Source organism: Pleurodeles waltl, chromosome 5, assembly GCF_031143425.1.
Source record: "Pleurodeles waltl isolate 20211129_DDA chromosome 5, aPleWal1.hap1.20221129, whole genome shotgun sequence".
NCBI lineage: Eukaryota > Metazoa > Chordata > Amphibia > Caudata > Salamandridae > Pleurodeles > Pleurodeles waltl.
This window is the reverse complement of record NC_090444.1, coordinates 75655331-75675429: the sequence shown is the minus strand read 5'-3', so window position 1 is coordinate 75675429 and position 20099 is coordinate 75655331. Positions and strand designations below refer to the sequence as shown.

The following is a 20099-nucleotide window of genomic DNA, read 5'->3' as shown; positions in this document are numbered from 1 at the left end:
GTATCGCCCACAGTATCATGAGAGGCCAATCCGGCACCTTTTCAGGGGCGGATTCAATGCGAACAAAAACACGGCGGAAAAAGAACTTGGAAGGAAAAATGCTCACCTCTACACACCATACGAGGAACCAGGATGCCATGGAGCCGGAACTCCATATTCTACCAGCCATTGTCTTCCTGCTCCTCTACCAGGAGCACGAACGCCAGCGGCGAAGACCACAGTGAGTACTGCACCTACGACACAGGGGAGGGGGGAGAGAAAAGAGTGACACACACACGCAACACCCCCACCCTCACCCACTACAACACACAAATACATGTTGATACATTACAGTTACACCCCCCAAGGCCCCCGGAAGAATGCAAGGACAATGGAAATGATTGTAACGATTCTGATCAATAAAAATCCAGTACTCATAAATATATATACACACTATTAACAAATATATACACCAAGAATTAAAGTCCATGTGCTGCACATACATTGTCCGTGGACCACTGGGCCCAAAATACATGGGCGAGGCCCACACAAGATATCCAATCAAAACGGAGCGAACACTGCAGGGGCATCAGATCGAAATACAACAGGCACCTCAAGGGGGAAGGGAAGGGGGGGCACCTCAGCCGGATGAGTGCACAACGCCAGATCCATGAGGGGGCTCCATGCCCATTGATGTATCCTGGGGAGTGCAACGCCACAGTCTCACAAGTCTTTTCAGTGGGTGGTTTGCCCACTGCTGCATCCTGGGGAGTGCAAAGCCACAGTCTCACAAGTGAATAACAGTCTCCACTGGTTCTGGAGGGGGGTTTGTGCCCAGAGTGCTTCATCCTGCCAAGGACTGAGGTAGTGGATGCTTTTCTCCACTGGTTCTGGAGGGGGCTTTGTGCCCAGCGTGCTTCATCCTGCCAAGGACTGAGGTAGTGGATGTGAATCTCCACTGGTTCTGGAGGGGGCTTGGTGCCCAGAGTGCTTCATCCTGCCAAGGACAGAGGTAGTGGATGTGAATCTCCACTCACGGTGGGCAATGGAAGCTGTCCAGGCCCTTGAAACTGAACACCAGCTTCGTACGACTGACCACGGAGGATGGCAGCCATATCTGCGGTGGTGCCACTGGCATATGTGGCGTGTCCACTGGCGGTGATTGTGGCAGCCTCAGTAGCGGCGGTGCTTGCGGCGCTCATTGGCCTGCAGTGCTGGTGGGTGGCTCAGTGAGCGTGCTGGTGGCGGCGGTGTCCTGGGACGCGGTGATGGTAGCGGCGGTGTCCTGGGAAGCGGTGCTGGTGGTGGCGGTGTCCTGGGAAGCAGTGCTGGTGGCGGCGGTGTCCTGGGAAGCAGTGCTGGTGGCGGCGGTGTCCCGGGAAGCAGTGCTGGTGGCGGCGGTGTCCTGGGAAGCGGTCTTGTCCGCCGTGCAGGTTGGCGCGACTTCCCTTTCTTTCTGTGCCCCTTCCCCACCTTGGATGGTGGCGCAGCTGTCTTCACACTCCCAACTGTAGTCCTGGGAGAGCCCTTGGTGGCAGGTGTTTTGCCCTTCTCCCTCCGGGCTGTGGCCAACTTCTTATGTTTCTGAGGTGGGGGACTGTCTGTGGTCTGGCTCCTTGGCACACTGGCTGCCCTGCTGCTTGGCGCACTCCAGAAGCCGGTTACTGCTGGCACCACTGTTCCCGTTGATGTGGTGGCTGAGGTGCTGTGTTGTGACCTGGAAAGGCGTGCCATAGGGGACGGAAGGGGTGGGGGAGGTGAAGGGGAAGAGGTCAAGGTTTGACAGGAAAAGTTTTAGACACACTGGGAAGGGTAGATGGAGGGGGTTTGGGAGTGGAGGAAGAGGTAGTGGTTGTAGGAGGTGTACATCTGCTGAATTTGGGTGAAGGTGCATGGGCTGGAGGCTGTTGTGAGGTGGATAGGTGTTGGGTGGGTGGGTGCCTGGGTTTGTGTACTTTGGGAGGAGGGCTCACAGACTCACTGGGAGAGGAAACTGGGGATGTGTGACTGGTAGTGGTGTGGTGAGTGCACATGAGCGGTGTGTGGTGATGGACGTAGTGGCTGAAGATGTAGTGCATGCAGGTGTGAGTGGAGACGTGACAGGGAGGGATGAGGGAGACGAGGAGGAGGGGGACACAGTGGAGGCAGTGGATGTTGGTATGTCTGCATGGGTATGATGCTTGTGTGAGTGCCTGTGGGATGTGTGGTGCTTATGTTCGCCAGAGCTACCCTTGTGTGTTGAGGTGTGTGCATGCTGGTCTGATGGTGTGCTTGGGATAGGCTGAGGTACAGGGGATTAGGTCTGGGTGGAGGAGGTTGGAGGGGGGGAGGCTGGACACAGGGACAATGGCTGCCATCAGTGCTGAGGCCAGCGTATGAAAAGCTTGCTGTTGGGCTGCCTGACCAGAATGAATGCCCTCCAGGTATGCATTTGTCTGTTGCAACTGCCTCTCTACACCCTGGATAGCATTCAGAATGGTAGACTGCCCAACAGTGAGGGATCTGAGGAGGTCAATGACCTCCTCACTGAGGGCAGCAGGGCTGACAGGGGCAGGGGCTGAGGTGCTGCTGTGAGGGCTGTGCTGGTGGGGGGGGGGGGTGGCGGCTGTACCTGTAGATGCAGGGGGCACAGAGGGGCCCGCCACCGCAAGGGAGCTCCCATCAGAGGAGGAGTCCGTGTCGCTGGTCTCAGCTCCTGTCCCCGGCGTGGAACACCCCTCGCCCGCCGTTTCGCCCTCCAGGGCCATGTGGGATGCAGCTCCCTCCTGCTCCGGTGCCACTGCTCCTCTGCCTGATGATGCTAATACACACAAGAACAGGTAGACCACAAAAAGGTGGGGAATACAGAAGAAAGCCATGTTCAGTGCATGCAATACCGCTACAGTTGGCGGACACTACAGACACAGCAGCCCTCTGCACTACGCCATGCACTTAGAGTTCCCTAATTAATCACAGGGACATGGGGTACAAGGCCTATGCCCGACTGCTGCACACATGAGTCACAGGAGCCTGACTAGGTGTAGATGGCTCTTAACACTGGTGGGGTGCCACATAGCCTGCCTTACAGAGGGAACATGCCTACAAAACTCTTCCTGGCCAAAGGGTACCCACAGCCCACCTCCCCCAACCAGACACCTCCAATGTGCGCTGAATCAGCTGAATGAGAGTGTACTCACCCCCTTGTGGCTGCTGTGATGCTCAAGCGCCCATCCAACTCCGGGTACGCCACCGCCAGGATCTGGAACATCAGGAGTGTCATGGTGCGACGGGCACCCCCTCTCCCCCAACGTTGGGAGGCCATCCCCAGATGGGCCTCCGCTGTCTTCTTGCTCAAGCGGCGAATGTCCTCCCATCTTTTCCGGCAGTGGGTGCTACGTCTGTGGTGGACACCCAGGGTCCTGACTTCCTTGGCGATGGCACGCCAAATATCCTTCTTCTGGTGGGCGCTGACCTACAGGAATAGGACAGGGGAAAAGGAGAAGATATAACCGTCTGCACAGTCACAGTCATTGGCCCGCATTCCTACCCTTGCCATGACACACATACACTCACTGTCGTTTCATGCACGTCTAATTCTCCCCTTCCATCTTCCATCCACACAGGCATTGCCCATACAGCATGCTCACAGTGTACTTACCTGTTTGTCTGGAGGAAGGTAGAGCAGCGTGTACGGGGGGAGGACCCCATCCACTAGTTTCTCAAACTCCTCCGTGGTGAAGGCAGGGGCCCTTTCCCCAGACACATGAGCTATTGTCTCTTCCAGACTGAGGTCACAGCAGCACTTGCAGTGTAGGTCATCTCCTGTTGAACATCAGGTATCAAGTGAGTGAACAGATAGAAAATGGCGGTCACGTCCGCTGCGGTGCGTACCGTCACCGCCAGCGTACATCGTCATTGGCTCCTGGGACCCATAGGGCCCAATGTTAACCAATGCAGGATTGCGATGCGGTCTTCGACCGCCTATTGCGACGGTGTACAACACCAGCGCAGTTACCTCATATCCCATTGTCCCACCTTACAGGTCAGGCAGCCGCCATTTCAGGGGGCCACATGGAATTATGTTTAAATGCGTCACACATACCTAGGCCTTACATACACACTACTGTAAGACAGGCACATATCGGATTGAAAAATAGGTGCAATAAAGTTGTGTTTTCATACGTCAGTGTTGGCTGACCCTCTGCTCGCTGTTCTCCTCCACAGAGTACGTCCGCTGGGGCAGGTGAGGAGATGGCGGCATCCTCCGGTGTACAGACTGCTGGTGGACCTGTTGACAATGGAAGAGCGACATGTAATTGTCACCTACAGACTGGACCGGGCCACAATCCATGAACTGTGTGCCCAGTTGGAGCCAGACCTGATGTCAGCTATCCGCCATCCCACAGGTATCCCCCCCCCTATAGTGCAGGTGCTGTCAGTACTCCATTTCCTGGCAAGTGGGTCTTTTCAGACGACAGTGGCCATAGCCTCTGGGATGTCCCAGCCTATGTTCTCCAACGTGTTGTCCAGAGTGTTGTCTGCCCTGCTGAAACACATGCACAGCTACATCGTGCTCCCTCAGATGGAGGATTTGCCTACAGTGAAAGGTGACTTCTATGCCCTGGGACATATCCCCAACATCATAGGTGCCATTGATGGGACACATGTGGCCTTGGCCCCCCCCGCAGGAGTGAACAGGTGTACAGAAACCAGAAGAGCTACCATTCAATGAATGTGCAGATGGTGTGTTTGGCCGACCAGTACATCTCCCATGTGAATGCCAAGTTTCCTGGATCAGTGCATGACGCTTACATTCTGAGGAATAGCAGCATCCCTTATGTGATGGGGCAACTCCAGAGGCACTGTGTGTGGCTATTAGGTGAGGACATGGACCCTATACATTGTGACTAGGTGTCTGGGAATGGGGTTGCCCCTAAGGGTAAGTGTGTGTCTAACAGTTGTAACAACATTTGCAGATGTCTCTGGCTACCCCAACCTGTCATGGCTACTGACCCCAGTGAGGAATCCTAGGACAAGGGCAGAGGAACGCTACAATGAGGCACATGGGCAAATTAGGAGGGTTATAGAGAAAGACCTTCGGCCTCCTGAAGGCCAGGTTTAGGTGCCTACATGACGGGTGTTTCCCTATTCTACGCACCAAAGAAGGTGTGCCAGATCATTGTGGCCTGCTGTATGCTGCACAACTTGGCTTTGCGACGACAGCTGCCTTTTCTGCAGGAGGATGGTCCTGAAGGAGGTCTTGTGGCAGCTGTGGAGCCTGTGGATAGTGAAGACGAGGAAGCAGAACAGGAAATCGACAACAGAAACAAGGTGATTCATCAATACTTCCAGTGAGACACAGGTAAGACGACATCACTGCCTGCTACATCTGATACACTTGTTCTACCTCTCATCTGTCTGTCACTTTCACCCAGTGTATGGACCCTGATTTGTCACTTTCCATTTCGATTTCACAGATGTGGGTCCCACTGTGTGACCTCTGCTATGTTTCCTCATGGACAAGAGCTGTGTGACATAGGTATGCTGACAATACAATGGATATTGCTATTTTCCTCATTTATTGCAAATACACATTTGTGAAAGCACAGACTGACTCCAGATTGTTTTGTGATTTAAGTGTGTTTATTTAAGTGCTAAATAGTGGAGGGGGTTGTAAAATGGTCAGGGGTGATGGTGGAGGAATGTCCATGGCAGAGTCCAGTCTATTTGTTTCACAGGTGCATTGTCCAAAGGGACATAGGAAGTGGAGCTGGGGCAGTTGGTGGATGGACAGGGTGGCAAAGTGGGACAGAAGGATGACAATCAGGGTGGTCTTATTTCTTGACGGGGGTCTTGGCATCGTGCTCTGTCTTTGTCCTAGATCTCAGGGACCGCTTGCGGGGTGGTTCTCCATCTGCAGGGGGTGGGGTGCTGGTGTCGAGGTCCTGTGGCGGTGCCTCCTGTCTACTAGCGCCGGCGGTGGGCAGTTCATCGTCCAGGCTAGTGTCAGGGGCCCCTTGTTGTGCCACAGTGTCCCTCCTGGTGTTCACGAGTTCCTTCAGCACCCCTACAATGGTGCCCAGGGTGGTATTGATGGATCCGAATTCCTCCCTGAACCCCAAATACTGTTCCTCCTGCAGCCGCTGGATCTCCTGAAACTTGGACAGTACTGTTGCCATCGTCTCCTGGGAATAGTGGTAGGTTCCCATGATGTTGGAGGGCCTCATGGAGAGTGGGTTCCCTAGGCCTGTCCTCCCCCTGTCGCCCAGCAGCCCTCCCAGTTCCCCTGTGTTCCTGGGCCTCTGTCCCCTGAACCGTGTGCCCACTGCCAATGCCCCCAAGTCCCTGCTGTTCTTGGGGTGGTGGGTTAGCCTGAGTTCCCTGAAGTGGTGGACACACTGCTGCTTGACGTGTCATGGGGACAGAGGTATGGGCCCGGTGGGTGCTGGTGTTTCCAGAGGGGGGAGGCTCTGTTGTGGCTTCTGCCAGTGTGAGGGGAACCGACTGTCCTGAGGTCCCAGATGGGCCGGGCTGGTCATCTAGATCCAGTTGGACAGAGCTGCTGTCATCAATGTGGGCCTCTTCTGTGGGTGGAGTGGACATGTCTGGAACATCCTGTCCGGTGACGTTGGTTAGGGGTCCTGCAGGGGGTTTAAAGGCATAGTTTATCTGTGTGTTCCATGGTGTGCAATGGGTGGGTGACCCTGTACCCCAGTGGTTGCATTCCTGTGTAGGAGCTTGTGTGCTTGATGTTTAGGGGTCTGTGTGGGTATGTGCAGTGGACATGCATTTATGATGGGTACCCATGCTTTGTTGTTGCATGCAGGGCCTGGTGTTGGGATGTGTGGTTTGTGATAGTGGGACATCTGTGAGGAGTTGGAGTGATGGGGGGTGAGGGTGAGGGTATGTGATTGCATGCAAGTAGGGTGGGGGATGAAATAGTGAAAGCTTTGACTTACCAATTCCTCCAGCTACTCCTGTGAGGCCCTCAGGATGCAGTATAGCCAAGACCTGCTCCTCCCATGTTAGTTGTGGGGGAGGAGGTGGGGGTCCGCCACCAGTCCTCTGAACCGCGATGTGGTGTCTTGAGACCATGGAACACACCTTCCCCGTGGGCCGTTCCACCTCTTACTGATGTTATCCTGTGTTTTTGGGTGCTGTCCCACTGCGCTGACCCTGTCCACGATTCTGCGCCATAGCTCCATCTTCCTAGCTATGGTGGTGTGCTGCACTTGTGATCCGAATAGCTGTGGCTCTACCCGGATGATTTCATCCACCATGACCCTGAGCTCCTCCTCAGAAAACCTGGGGTGTCTTTGCGGTGAACATGGGGTGGTGTGGGTGATGTCTGAGGTGATGTTTAGGGGTGTGTGGTGTTTTGTGCGTGGATGTGTGTGTGATGGTGTTTTGTGCCTCTGTATGGTGTTGTCATCTTTGCTGTGCTGTCTCTCTGGCCTTCGTCAATATTTTACGTAGTAAGGGTTTGTGGGTGATGTGGGAGTGGTGTGTGTATGTGTATAAGGCGCGTGTATTTGGAATTGTCCAATGTGGTTGTGTTTTGTAAGAGAGTGTATTTTGAGCGCGGCGGTGTGTTATCGCAAGTTTATCACTGACCTTTGGTGTTACCGCCAATGTTGTAATGAGGGCCATAGTGATTAGGCTCAAATGGAGTTCACGAGAAAATCTCCCAAAACAAATGTAAGATTTCAGTGTGCTCTAAAAAAACATGTTTAGGCTGCTAGTGAAACAAGCTGCTTGAAATACTATCGACAGCTGGTGACTAACATGGAAGATCGGTCAGGCACCCGCAAACAGGCTGGAAACACTGAAAGATAACCTTTGTTTGTGCTAAAAAATGACGATAGTTCCACGCCAATGAGCTGACACCACCATCATCAGTTTTGTGAATACACGAAAGAGGATCACAGTAAACTTAAAAAGCTACTTGCTCACTTTGAAACACAGTTAACATGTGTGAAAAATTCAGGATGCGGGTGTGTGAATAAGCATTGTGAAGGTCCAGCACTACTATAAAGTATCCTGTTTGAGCACTGACAACACCTCAGCCAGGGTGTGCATTTAGAAATGGTCTTTGTGGAGGTAGCTGTTGACTGACCACAAAAAAAAAAGGACCTTTTAGGTTTTTTTGTGCACAAAGAAATGAAAAAGAAAAAGAACCACAACCTATCTCTGGAGGTAGGACAACCTACTCTGCGCTTGTGCAGAAGAGAGATGGAAACACCCGCTGGAGCAAGGAAGATTAGCTCTCCATCAGACACTGAATGAACATAGCAACAGGTCATGAGCTTCGCAGGTTTCTAAACGTAGATGACCACTGCTGTTGCTTTTGCCATCTCCATTCCTCCCAATGACTCCCTCCCATTTCTGTTAGTCAGCACAAACCTTGGCACTGAAAAAATAAAAAATACCAAGCCAAAGGCACTTTACCGTCAAGTCTGCGAAGATCCACATCCAGAGCCGATCCCAAATAGCCTGCTCTTCCTTGCCAGCACCAAATGTTGCGGCGTTAGTCACACAAGCGCAGAACATTTTGATAGCTGCCTGTGGATCTTCCATGGTGTGTACAAGCTTGAACTTTCTGGTGCAGAGCCTGTGGGTGTCTAAAACTGAAACCTTATAACAGAGGGCACAAAAACGCAGAGACCTCAGCCAGATTATGTTGTGACTTTAAAGACTCATATTGACTAGCAGGCTGTATGTCACCAAACTAGACTGAGGAATAATAGTGGTTAAGAGACAAAGAGCCCACACAAACAGTTGTAGACTACAATTCTAAGAAAGACTATTATTTTGCCACACTATGTTCTATCTTGCGTGTGATGTTTAATTAAAAGACAAGTATTAAATGGAACATTTGTTGTACACACACGGGCAGTAAATATGAACACACACTCAATGACTTAACCCGAGACCAATAGGTTTTTTATATAGAAAAATATTCTTCTCTTAATTTACTTTAGAACCACAAGATTCTGAATTCAAGTAAGTACATAAATTGTAAGGTACTTGGCATAAGCAAATATAGAACTTGGAATGAAAACAGTAAGGTACACAGTTCTGGCAAATATGCAAATAACCTATTTTAAAAGAGGACACTGCAAAATTCAACAGTTCCTGTAGGAGGTAAGTAGAAGTTAATTTAGCAGGTAAGTAAAGCACTTACAAGTTCAGTCTCCAGGGCATAGACAGCCTACTGTTGGGGGTTCAAGTCAACCACAAACACCCAGCACCAGCAACACAGGGCCGGTCAAGTGCAGAGGTCAAAGTAGCATAGGCGCTTATGGAGAAAAGGGGTGCTCCGGTTCCACTCTGCTAGCAGGTAACTACCTGCGTCCTCTGGGAGCAGACCCGGGGAGTTTTGTAGAGCACTGGGTTGGGGGGTGTCCCAAACAGGCGCACAGGGCCAGCCAGATGCAGTGTGCAAAGTAGGTGTCAGGTTTTGAATAGAAATCAATGGAGGGACCCAGTGGTCACTCTGGTGATGCAGGCAGGGCATGGGGTTCTTCTTGGGCCAGCCACCGACTGGGCTAGGATGAGGGACGCCTGCTGGTCACTTCTGGACCGGTAGTTGGTTCCTCTTGGGCCTGGGGGCTGCAGGGGCAGTGCTTCTTCCAGGCGTTGGGGTCTCTGTTACCAGGAAGTTGCGGTGAGGGGGAGCCTCTGGATTCTCTCTGCAGGCTTCACCGTGGGGATGCAGGGAGATTGTCTCAGGGTGGCCACGTCGTTGGAGTCACCTGGGGGTCCACGCTGCAGTGTTGGTTTCTCTGGACACAAGCTGGGGCGTTGGTGCAGAGTGGTGGGGACTCACGCTACAGGAGTGAGGTGGGTGTCCCTTTAAAGATGGTTTCTTCCTTGTTGTTTGACAGAGCCCATATCCACTAGAGTTTTTTGGTCCTTTGGGTTGAAGGGCAGTCCCCCGAGTCGGCAGAGGTCGCTGGTCCCGCAGGATGCGTCGCTGTTGCAGGTTCTTTGAGTCTGGAGACAGGCAGGTAGGGCTGGGGCCAAGTCAGTTGTTGTCTCCATCTTCTCCACGGGTGTTTTGAGGTCAGCAGTCCTTTAGGTTTTCAGCAAATCTGAAATCCTGGGTTCAAGGTCACCCATAAATACTGAGTGTAGGAGGGTGTTAGGGCTGGAGGGCAGTAGCCAATGGCTACTGACCTTGAGGATGGCTACACCCTCCTTGTGCCTCTCTTTGGGGAGGGGGGCACATCCCTATCCTTATTGGGTAAATCCTCCAAAACAAGATGGAGGATTTTCCAAGGAGGGGGAGGGGGTCACTACAGCTCTGGTCAACTTAGGGGTGGAACTGGCTGAGGGGGTGACACATCCTTGTTTTTCTCATTATCTCCGCCGGACTTTCCGCCCAAAGTTGGGGCTGTGTCCAGGGGGCGGGCATCTCCACTAGCCAGAGTGCCCTGTGGCAGTGTAACACGAAGCCTGAGCCTTTGTGGCTCACTGCTAGGTGTTACAGTTCCTGCAGGGGGAGGTGTGAAGCACCTCCACCCAGTGCAGGCTTGGTTTCTGGCCTCAGAGAGCACAAAGGCTCTCACACCAGGAGGTCAGAAACTAGTCCCTCTGTGGAAGGCTGGCACAGACCAGTCAGTCTTGCATTGAAGGATTGGGTAAAATACAGGGGGCATTTCTAAGATTCCCTCTGAGTGCATTTTGTAATAAATCCAGCACTGGCCTCAGTGTGGGTTTCTTATTTGGAGAAGTTTGATATCAAACTTCACAGTGCTCAGTGTAGCTATTATGGAGCTGTGGAGTTCGTTTTGACAAACCCACAGACCATGTTCTTAATATGGACACACTATATTTACAATGTCTAAGAATGGACTTTGACACTGTAGGGGCATATTGCTCATGCAGCTATGCCCTCATCTGTGGAATAAAGCCCTAAGGCAGGGTGCATTAAGGCCTGCTAGAGGGGTGACTTACGTATGCCAAGGCAGTATTTGGTGTGCATGCCATCCTGAAGGGGATGCCATGTCGACTTTGCCTTTTTATCCCCACCAACACACACCAACTGCAATGGCAGTGTGCCTGTGTTAGGTGAGGGGTCCCTTAGGTTGGCACAACACATGCTGCAGCCCTTAGGGACCTTCCCTGGTCACAGGGCCCTTGGTACCACTGGTACCTTTTGCCAATCAATCAATCAATCATTAATCAATCATTAAATTTATAAAGCGCGCTATGTACCCGTTAGGGTTTCAAGGCGCTGAGGGGGGGGCAGCTGCTATTGGTCGAAGAGCCATGTCTTGAGGAGTCTCCTGAAGGTGAGGAGGTCCTGGGTCTGGAGCAGGGAGGTCAGGAGTGAGTTCCAGGTCTTGGCGGCGAGGTAGGAGAAGGATCTGCCGCCGGAGGTCTTGCGTTGAATTCGGGGAGCGATGGCGAGGGAGAGGTTGGCAGAGCGGAGTTGGCGGGAGGGGACGTAGAAGTTGAGTCTGTTGTTCAGGTAGGCGGGTCCGGCGTCATGTAGTGCTTTGTGCACGTGGGTGAGGAGTTTAAAGGTGATCCTCTTGTCCACGGGGAGCCAGTGGAGGTCCTTCAGGTGGTGGGAGATGTGGCATCGGCGGGGTATGTCGAGGATCAAGCAGGCGGATGCGTTCTGGATGCGTTGGAGTCGTTTGATGTCTTTTGCTGGGATGCCTGTGTAGAGTGTTGCCGTAGTCAAGTCTGCTACTGACAAGGGCCTGGGTCACCGTTTTTCTGGTTTCCGTTGGGATCCACTTGTAGATTCTGCGGAGCATGCGGAGGGTATTGAAGCAGGAGGAGGAGACTGCGTTGACCTGTTTGGACATGGTGAGAGCGGAGTAGAGGATGAAGCCGAGGTTGCGTGTGTGGTTGGCAGGAGTAGGTGGGGGACCCAGTGCGGTGGGCCACCAGGAGTCGTCCCAGGCCGAGGGGGAGCGTCCAAGGATGAGGACTTCCGTCTTATCGGAGTTTAATTTCAGGCGGCTGTTTCTCATCCATTCGGCGATGGATTTCAGTCCCTAGTGGAGGTTGGCTTTGGCGGTGTGTGGATCTTTAGTAAGGGAGAGGATGAGCTGGGTGTCGTCGGCGTAGGAGAGGATGCTGAGGTTATGCTGACGGGCCAGCTGTGCGAGGGGTGCCATGTATACGTTGAACAGCGTTGGGCTTAGCGAGGAGCCTTGGGGGACGCCGCAGATGAGGTTGGTGGCTTCGGAGCGGAAGGGTGAGAGTCGGACTCTCTGGGTTCTGCCGGAGAGAAAAGAGGAGATCCAGTTGAGGGCTTTGTCTTGAATTCCGGCTTCGTGGAGACGAGTTAGTAGGGTGCGGTGACAGACCGTATCGAAGGCGGCGGATAGGTCTAGGAGGATGAGGGCTGAAGTTTCGCCGTTGTCCATTTGCTGTCTGATGTCGTCTGTGGCGGCAAGGAGTGCAGTCTCGGTGCTGTGATTGCGTCTGAATCCGGATTGGGAGGGGTCTAGGGTGGAGTTGTCTTCGAGGTAGTGGGTGAGCTGTGCGTTGACGATCTTCTCGATGACCTTCGCTGGGAAGGGGAGAAGGGAGATCGGGCGGAAGTTTTTGAGGTCGTTGAGGTCGGCCTTGGGTTTCTTGAGGAGGGCTTGGATATCGGCGTGCTTCCAGCTGTCCGGAAAGGTTGCGGTGTCGAAGGATAGGTTGATGATCTTACGAAGTTGGCGGGCGATGGTGGAGTCGGCTTTGTTGTAGACGTGGTGTGGGCAGGGGTCTGAGGGGGATCCTGAGTGGATGGAGTTCATGGTCTTTTGGGTTTCGGCGTCATCTACGTGGGTCCAGGTGGTGAGGCGGTCGGCGTGGGAGGAGTTGTCGGGGGTGGGGTCTGGCGGAGGTGTGGTGTTGAGGCTGTCGTGGATGGCGGCGATTTTCTGGTAGAAAAAGGTGGAGAGTGCGTCGCAGAGTTTCTGGGATGGTGGGACGTCGTTGACGTTGGCGTTGGAGAGCTCCTTCACGATGCAGAAGAGTTCCTTGCTGTCGTGTGCGTTGTTGTTTAGGCTTTCTGTGAAGTGGGAGCATTTGGCGAGTCGGATAAGTTGGTGGTGCTTGCGGGTGGCTTCCTTGTGGGTTGCGAGGCTGTCGGGTGTGCGCTCGAGAAGCCATTTTTTCTTGAGTTTCTGGCAGGTGCGTTTGGAGGTGATCAGTTCGTCTGTGAACCAGGCTGCTTTTTTCTTTTCTTGGTTGACGGTGGGCCTCTTGAGTGGTGCGAGGGTGTTGGCGCAGTTGAGGAATCACTGTTGGAGGTTGATGGCGGCGGAGTCCGGGTCGGACGGTGGGTTCTTGGCGAGGGTGCTGGTTAGTTGGTCTTCGGAGACTTTTCCCCAGCGGCGGTGTGCCGGTAGTGGGGTGCGGTGGTGTTCGGTGTTTTTCTTGAATGTGAAGTGGACGCAGTGGTGGTCTGTCCAGTGGAGTTCGGAGGTGTGGCTGAATGAGATGTGGTTGCTTGCAGTGAAGAGTGGGTCTAGGGTGTGACCGGCGATGTGGGTGGGTGTGTTGACCAGTTGTCTGAGTCCGAGGTTGGAGAGGTTGGTGGTCAGTGATGCAGTGTTGGCGTCGTTGTTGTTCTCCAGGTGGAAGTTGAGATCTCCCAGGAGGATGTAGTCCGTTGAGGCGAGGGCGTAGGTGCTTGCGAGGTCGGAAATGGTGTCACTGAAGGGGGCTCTTGGTCCTGGAGGTCGGTACCAGGGACTTATCTGTGTGCGAGGGGTGTCCCAATTGTGGAAATAATGGTACATTTTAACTGAAAGAACACTGGTGGTGGGGCCTGGTTAGCAGGATCTCAACACACGTCAGTACTCAGTAGAGTCAGCATCAATAGCAGGAAAAAAGTGTTTGGGGTAGGTGGGGGTTGTGGACTGCAAAAAGGAGGCATTTTCCTACAGAGGGTGTGTAAGCTTGTTGAGGAGACAGCGTTAATTTGTTGTGTTATTGATAGGGAAGCCAAGGGTAAAGGCCAGGTTATGCAATTGGTTAATGTGGGTGGGGGCATTAACATGAGTGGGGGGGGCCACCAGGAGTCGTTCCAGGCAGAATGGGGTGTAGGCAATCACAAGCATTTCTTGTCTGAGTTGAGCTTGAGGCAGCTGACGTCCATCCAAGGGCAGACTGCTCTCCTCCCATTGGGAAAATGCATCTTGGCTTGAGCAGAGTCGTCCGACATGGAGAGGATCAGTTGGGTGTCATTGTCGTAGGAGACTATCTTTACCTCGTGTTTGATGATCTTAGCGAGCGAGCCATGTAGAGGTTAAAAAGCTTCTGGCAGTGTGTGGATCCTTGGGCTACTCTGCAGCAAGTGTCTAAGTTCTGATGTGAATGGCGGTAGTCTGACCCTCTGTGTTCTTCTGGTGAGGAAGAACCAGATCCAGCTCAGGGCTTTGTCTCCGATGCCAGCGTCGAGCAGCCTGTCACAGAGGCTGAAGTGGGAGACTGTCTAAAATGCAGTAGAGAGGTCTAGAAGGTTGAGTGCGGCAGTGCCTACGCTGTGCAGTATGATGCGTATGTTGTTGGTGGTGGCCAAAAGTGCAGTTTCGGTGCTGTGATTGCTTCCAGATCGGAAATGGGAAAGTTCTAGGATACGGTGTCTCTCGAGGAACTCTACGAGTTCCTAGTTGATGGTTTTTTCCGTTACCTTGGCTGGGAAAGTGAGCAGAGACATGGGTCAGTAATTCTTCAGCTCCCTAGGGTCGGCTTTGGGTTTCTTGAGTAGCGGGCGGATTTCTGCGTGTTTATAGTCTGAGGGGAATTTGGCAGTCTTAAACGATAGGTTGATGGTTCAGAAAAGCTCTGGTGAAATGATGGGAATGACAAGCTTGAGGATGTGATGAGGGCATGGATCGGAGGGTGCTCCCAAGTGGATGGAGTTCATTATTCTTTGGGTGTCCTCTACAGTAATGGTGGTTCGGCAGTTCGTATCTGGGGGGGGAGCAAGGTCCATGGTGCTGAGCGGTGAAGACGGGCTCTGTATGCTGAAGCCTTTGTAGATGTCCCAGATCTTACAGTGAAAGAAGGTGGGGAAGATCGTTGTGGAGGTCTTGGGAGGGAGGGATGGATGAGGTTTCTGCCCTGCGGTTCGTGAACTTTTTGACAAGGATGAAGAGCTCTTTGATATTGCGAGTGCTGGTGTTGAGGCATGCTTGAAATGCATCTTTTTGGGTGGCTCGTATGTTCTGGTGGTACGTTGCGTCAGTATTTTTGCAGGCGGTGCGGTTTGGTGGATTTGCGGAGGCTCCATTTGCATTACAATCGTCTGCAGGCGCGCTTGGATTGATGTAGGTCTTGCGTAAACCACTTGGGAGTTTTGCTATGTAGATTCCATGCCAATTTCCTTAGGGGGGCTACATTGGCTGCACATTCAGAGTCAGCGCTTTAGTTTGCCTGCGGATTCATTGCAGTGGTTGACAGCGTTTGGTGATCTGTGCTTCCGTGACTATACCCCAATGTTTGCCAGGGGGTTAGGGAATGTGGTGGCGTGCAGTGTTTGAGTAGGTTAAGTAGATGCACTTGGTCAAGCCAACAGTGTTTGGAGGTGTGGATGAAGGTGAGGTTGTCCCCTGCTGAGAGAATGGCGTAGAGGATGTGAAGGGGTTTGTGGGTAGGGACGATGACTAGTTGTTTGATGCCGAGAATTGTGGGGTCGTACAGGATGTTTGATGTATTGGGGGTCATTTAGGGTATCAAGCTGTAAATCGAGATCACAGAGTGGGATGTAACAGGAGGAAGTGAGTGCTTGGAGGGGCAATGAGGTTGACAATGTCTTGTAAAGACTGGGGTTGAGGTGCAGGTGGCCTGTAGATGAGGGTGCCACGTAGGAAGGTGTTTCGGTTGGTCAGGATGTGGAAATGTAGATGCTCATGCGTTGACAGAATGCGACTAGATGATGAAAGGCGGAGGTTGTTCTAGTAGATTATGGCAATGACACCTCCAGGAAGGTTGGCTCTGTCCTTGTGTATGATTTTGTAGTTGTGCGTAATGGCCGTGGCAATGTCCGTGGTAGCTGCAGGGGTGATCCAACTCATAGCGAGATGGTGACGTCCAGAGCTGTTGAGTCGAGGTCTCAGACTTGTAGTGCATGCTTGACGAGGGAGCATGTGTTAAGGAGCAGTGAGGAATCATGGGGTGGTACTTGGGAGTATGCTGGAGCAGGCGCAGCAAGAAAATGATCCATGTTTGTACATGTGGTCTGCTTGGTGGCATGCTGATGATCTTATGGGGTTGAGGGCACGTAGAGTGCTTGCGTTAAACCAGCAGAAGGGGTGAGAACCAGGGTCCCTGGTGCTCGGTGGCGTCCATGCACAAACAGGCTTCCCTGTGGCGCACTAGCGTGGTGGCCGTCGTTAAGGAAGAGAGGTATGGAGGCAGTGGTCCAGCGATAAGGAGGTGGGAGAAGCGCTTTGCATGGGGCAGGTGGGGATGCTGGGACACCAGCAGTGCGGGGTAAACACAAGAGGGAGAAAAAGAGAAAAGGACAGAAAAGCAGCAAGTGAAAGGGAAAAAAAGGTCCAATTATTATGCCCAGCGGTGCCTCTGAAATGGGGGAGACTTAAAAAAGAGGCCTTTGAAGAAAGTGCAAATAGGACAGGAAGTACAGTGACTAGTTGCAGACTCGCTAAGGGAGATTATGCATCCATGTGTGGGAAGAATAGCCAGCCGATTTAGATGTGCCAGCTGCACCATTTCATCCTGCCAAGGGTGGGCCATCAGGATATTTATGATCCAGTCACACCTGAGCTTCCTTGGCGTGTGCCTGTCTGGAGGGAATGCACAAGAGATGATGCGTCACCCACCCAAACATGTAGACATGCCAGTAGGCAGTAAATAATTAAGAAAATAATTCAGCCACACAAATTAATGTTAGACTTGACCATAAGTTGTGATTTTGAATTGCGAGTCCATAGACACCAAAGTCCAAATTTTGTTTTATTCAATACGAAATTAGACAGGCTGCTTCAAGGTAACCCTGATGTTAGCTTAAGTGAAAGTTAGGCCTTGCAGTGGTGAAAGACAAGTGTAATAGGTTTTGTATTACCACAACAGGTTAAAATTAAAAATACACGTCCAACTTGCCCCTGTCCTTTGATCTGTCCCAGGCCCACTAAAGGGGTTACATATGTTTTAAAAATAAAGGTTTGAACCTGGAAAGATTTAACTTGACAGATCAAAATGGAAGTTTAGAAGTGCACACACAGACTCTGGAATGACAAGCAAGTATGTTGACGTACTACTTAATTGGGATGCGCAATCATTACTGTGGGCGCACTAGTAGCCTTTAATTTAAAAATCCAGGGCATAGGTAAGTACAATTTATTAGGGACTCATAAGTAAATGAAATATGCCAACTGTGTTAAGCATACATCACCATATTTTAAGGCAAGAGCGCATGCACTTCAGCACTGGTTAGTAGTGGTAAAGTGCTCAGAGGCCCGACAACAAGAAAAAGTCTGAGAAACAGAAGGAAGGCCAACATTTGGGGGTGAACCTTAAGAGAAGGACATTTGACAATAAGCAAAACGCAAAATACATACAGATATTGTATTTGATTCTCATTTTTGAACCACTGTAACAATGTGTCCTGCAGAAAAAAATATAAACTAAGCAGATAGGATAGATGCTCGTACAATATACCAGTAGACTGGACTAACCAATTAACTGAAAGAAGAAATTGACTGCCCATACACAATTAAGTTCAGCTGCTAACTGTACATCAACTATATTAACAGGGGAGCTATACTATATGTGAGTTATACTAAGTATGATGATGTACCTCAACTAACCAGTACCTCACCTACTTATCTCAAATGTCCGTAATACAAATGAAGGTCACTCTTCTTTCCATGAAAGAAACAGTAATGGGGCAGATGTCAGACAATACAAGATCGTATAAATCCTCTGAAAAATTGCCATTTAATTTTGGAATCCTTGAGAAACACTGCACTGGTCGCCACCATACTCTACACCACTCTACTCTGTACTAATACATTCTGCACCAATACACTCTATTCCACTGTATTCTATGACACTGCTCTGCCCCATGCCACTGTACTCTACGCCAGTGCACTCTAAACAACTGCACTGTATGCCGCTGCCCTTTACTCTGCACCACTGTACTCTATGCCACTCCACATCACTCCACTGACACTACAAAACTGCACTCTACACCACACTATTCTTTACTACTGCACTCTATGCCACTACACTGCATCACTGCACCCTATGCCACTGCACTCTAGGCACTATACTCTGCACTGCACCACTCTACGCCACTGCACTCTGCAACATGAGTCTACTCTGCACTCTATGACACTGCACCACTCTGCATTACTGCACTCTCTGCCACTCTATTGTATGCCACTCTACTCCACTCTATGCTACTCTACCACATGCCACTGCACTCTAAACTACACTGTACACCACTACCTTCTACTCTGCAACATTGCACTCTCCGCCACTGTACAGCAATTTACTCTGTACTACTGCATTCTACGCTACTGCACTCTATGCCACTCTACATCAATCCACTCTACGCAACTGCACTCTACAGCACTATAATCAACTCTGCACTGCACCACTCAACACTACGCCACTGCACTCTCTGCCATGCAAGTCTACTCTGCACTCTATGCGACTGCACCACTCTACACTACTGCACTCTGCCACTCTATTGTATGCCACTCTACTTTGTCCCATGCCACTGCACTCTACGCAAATGCACTCTAAACAACTGCACAGTACCCCACTGCACTGTACTCTAAATGAACTTCACGCCACTATGCCACTAACTTATAGCCATGCTAAACAGCAGCCACTCTGGTCAAAACACATTGCCAAAGCCAATAACTCTTGCGTAGACAAGACCTATTGGCTTTGCCAATGCCTGTTAGTACTATGAGGTAGGAGGTCCCTGAAAGAACTGTGAATGTGTAAGTCCTTGTTTTAAACATGCAACTGATGCCTCGTCGGGGTAGTAAACGTTATATAAATACAATTACATCATAATATAGGCTGCTACAAAATGTGCAAATACATTCCAGTTAAATTTAAAAAAAAGTGTTTTTCAAATACAGATTTGATTAATATATAGTTTATACCTAGTACTAACATTATTTATAACAGTCTAATAAAACCACACACTCCACAGCTTACCTTGGAACACCATTACAGTATCTCTCTGAAAGAAAATATCTTTGCTATTAGAAAACTTCAAGTGACTCCTTTGGTTAAAGTCAATGCAGGTTTTCAAGCCCCTTTATGTTCGCAGATTTACCAGTTGCCCACGTTTGCATTTCTTCAGGGAAGGAGACCCCCTGGCAAGAAGGCAGTTTTTTATCTATCTGCCCCTCCCTGCCTCTGAGCACAGGAGACCCCCTGCCTTTCAGTCCAGTTGGGGAAACTAATCTGCCTGTAATTTGGCCCTGCCTCCGTTGTCCTTTTGGTGAAAGGCTAAAATTACGGACAAATACCATCCCTTAACTCTTTCATTGCGGACAATGGGCGGCAAGGCCAAATTACAGGCAGTCCGTGGAAATTACCGACAGGTGGTCACCCTAATAACAGTAACATTCATGCCTGCGCGCCTGGCCCCACCTAAACAGAGGCTCGCATTTCATAATGGTAATCGCGCTAACTGCCATTTATTTAGTGCTCACAAAATGCGTGCGGCGTCCCGAGCTGCTTCTAACGGCCCAATGCGGTGCCGCGACGCAGCTCGGGAACAGGTAACTAGTAGAAGGGCAGTGACACAAAAGAAAGTCAGTGAAAGAAGAAAGCCGAGATTATATATATAGAATATATAATCGGCACGAGTACTGACCTTAGAGAAGGGGTAGCGCCGCTCCGACGAGTCTATAACGCGGTACTGCTGCTCCGACCGCAATCTATTGTGCCCCTGCCAATGCCGACCGTTAGAATGAAAAACGCGCATGCGCATGTGCGTCATCTTCAATAAAATTCAAAGCGCGCATGCGCTACAGAAGTGCCCGTTGAGGGGAGCAGTTCCAGACGGCGAAATTGACAAAATCGCCGGTGCGCATGCGCACAGTTGTGCGCATGCGCACATAACAGAGCCGACCCGATTCGGACGGGGAGCGGCTAAAGACAGAACACCGGCCATGCTTGTGCGTGGA

At 51.3% G+C, this 20099-nt stretch overlaps 1 long non-coding RNA gene across 1 annotated transcript in view; it reads right to left on the bottom strand.

Moving 5' to 3' along the window:
* The window catches only part of LOC138297213 (uncharacterized), a 72028-nt gene extending 52212 nt beyond the window's left edge, over positions 1-19816 (bottom strand). Inside the window, exon 1 of the long non-coding RNA XR_011203936.1 lies at positions 19787-19816. This is a non-coding gene — a long non-coding RNA (uncharacterized lncRNA). The remainder of the gene's footprint in view (positions 1-19786) is intronic.
* Positions 19817-20099: the final 283 nt, after the last annotated feature.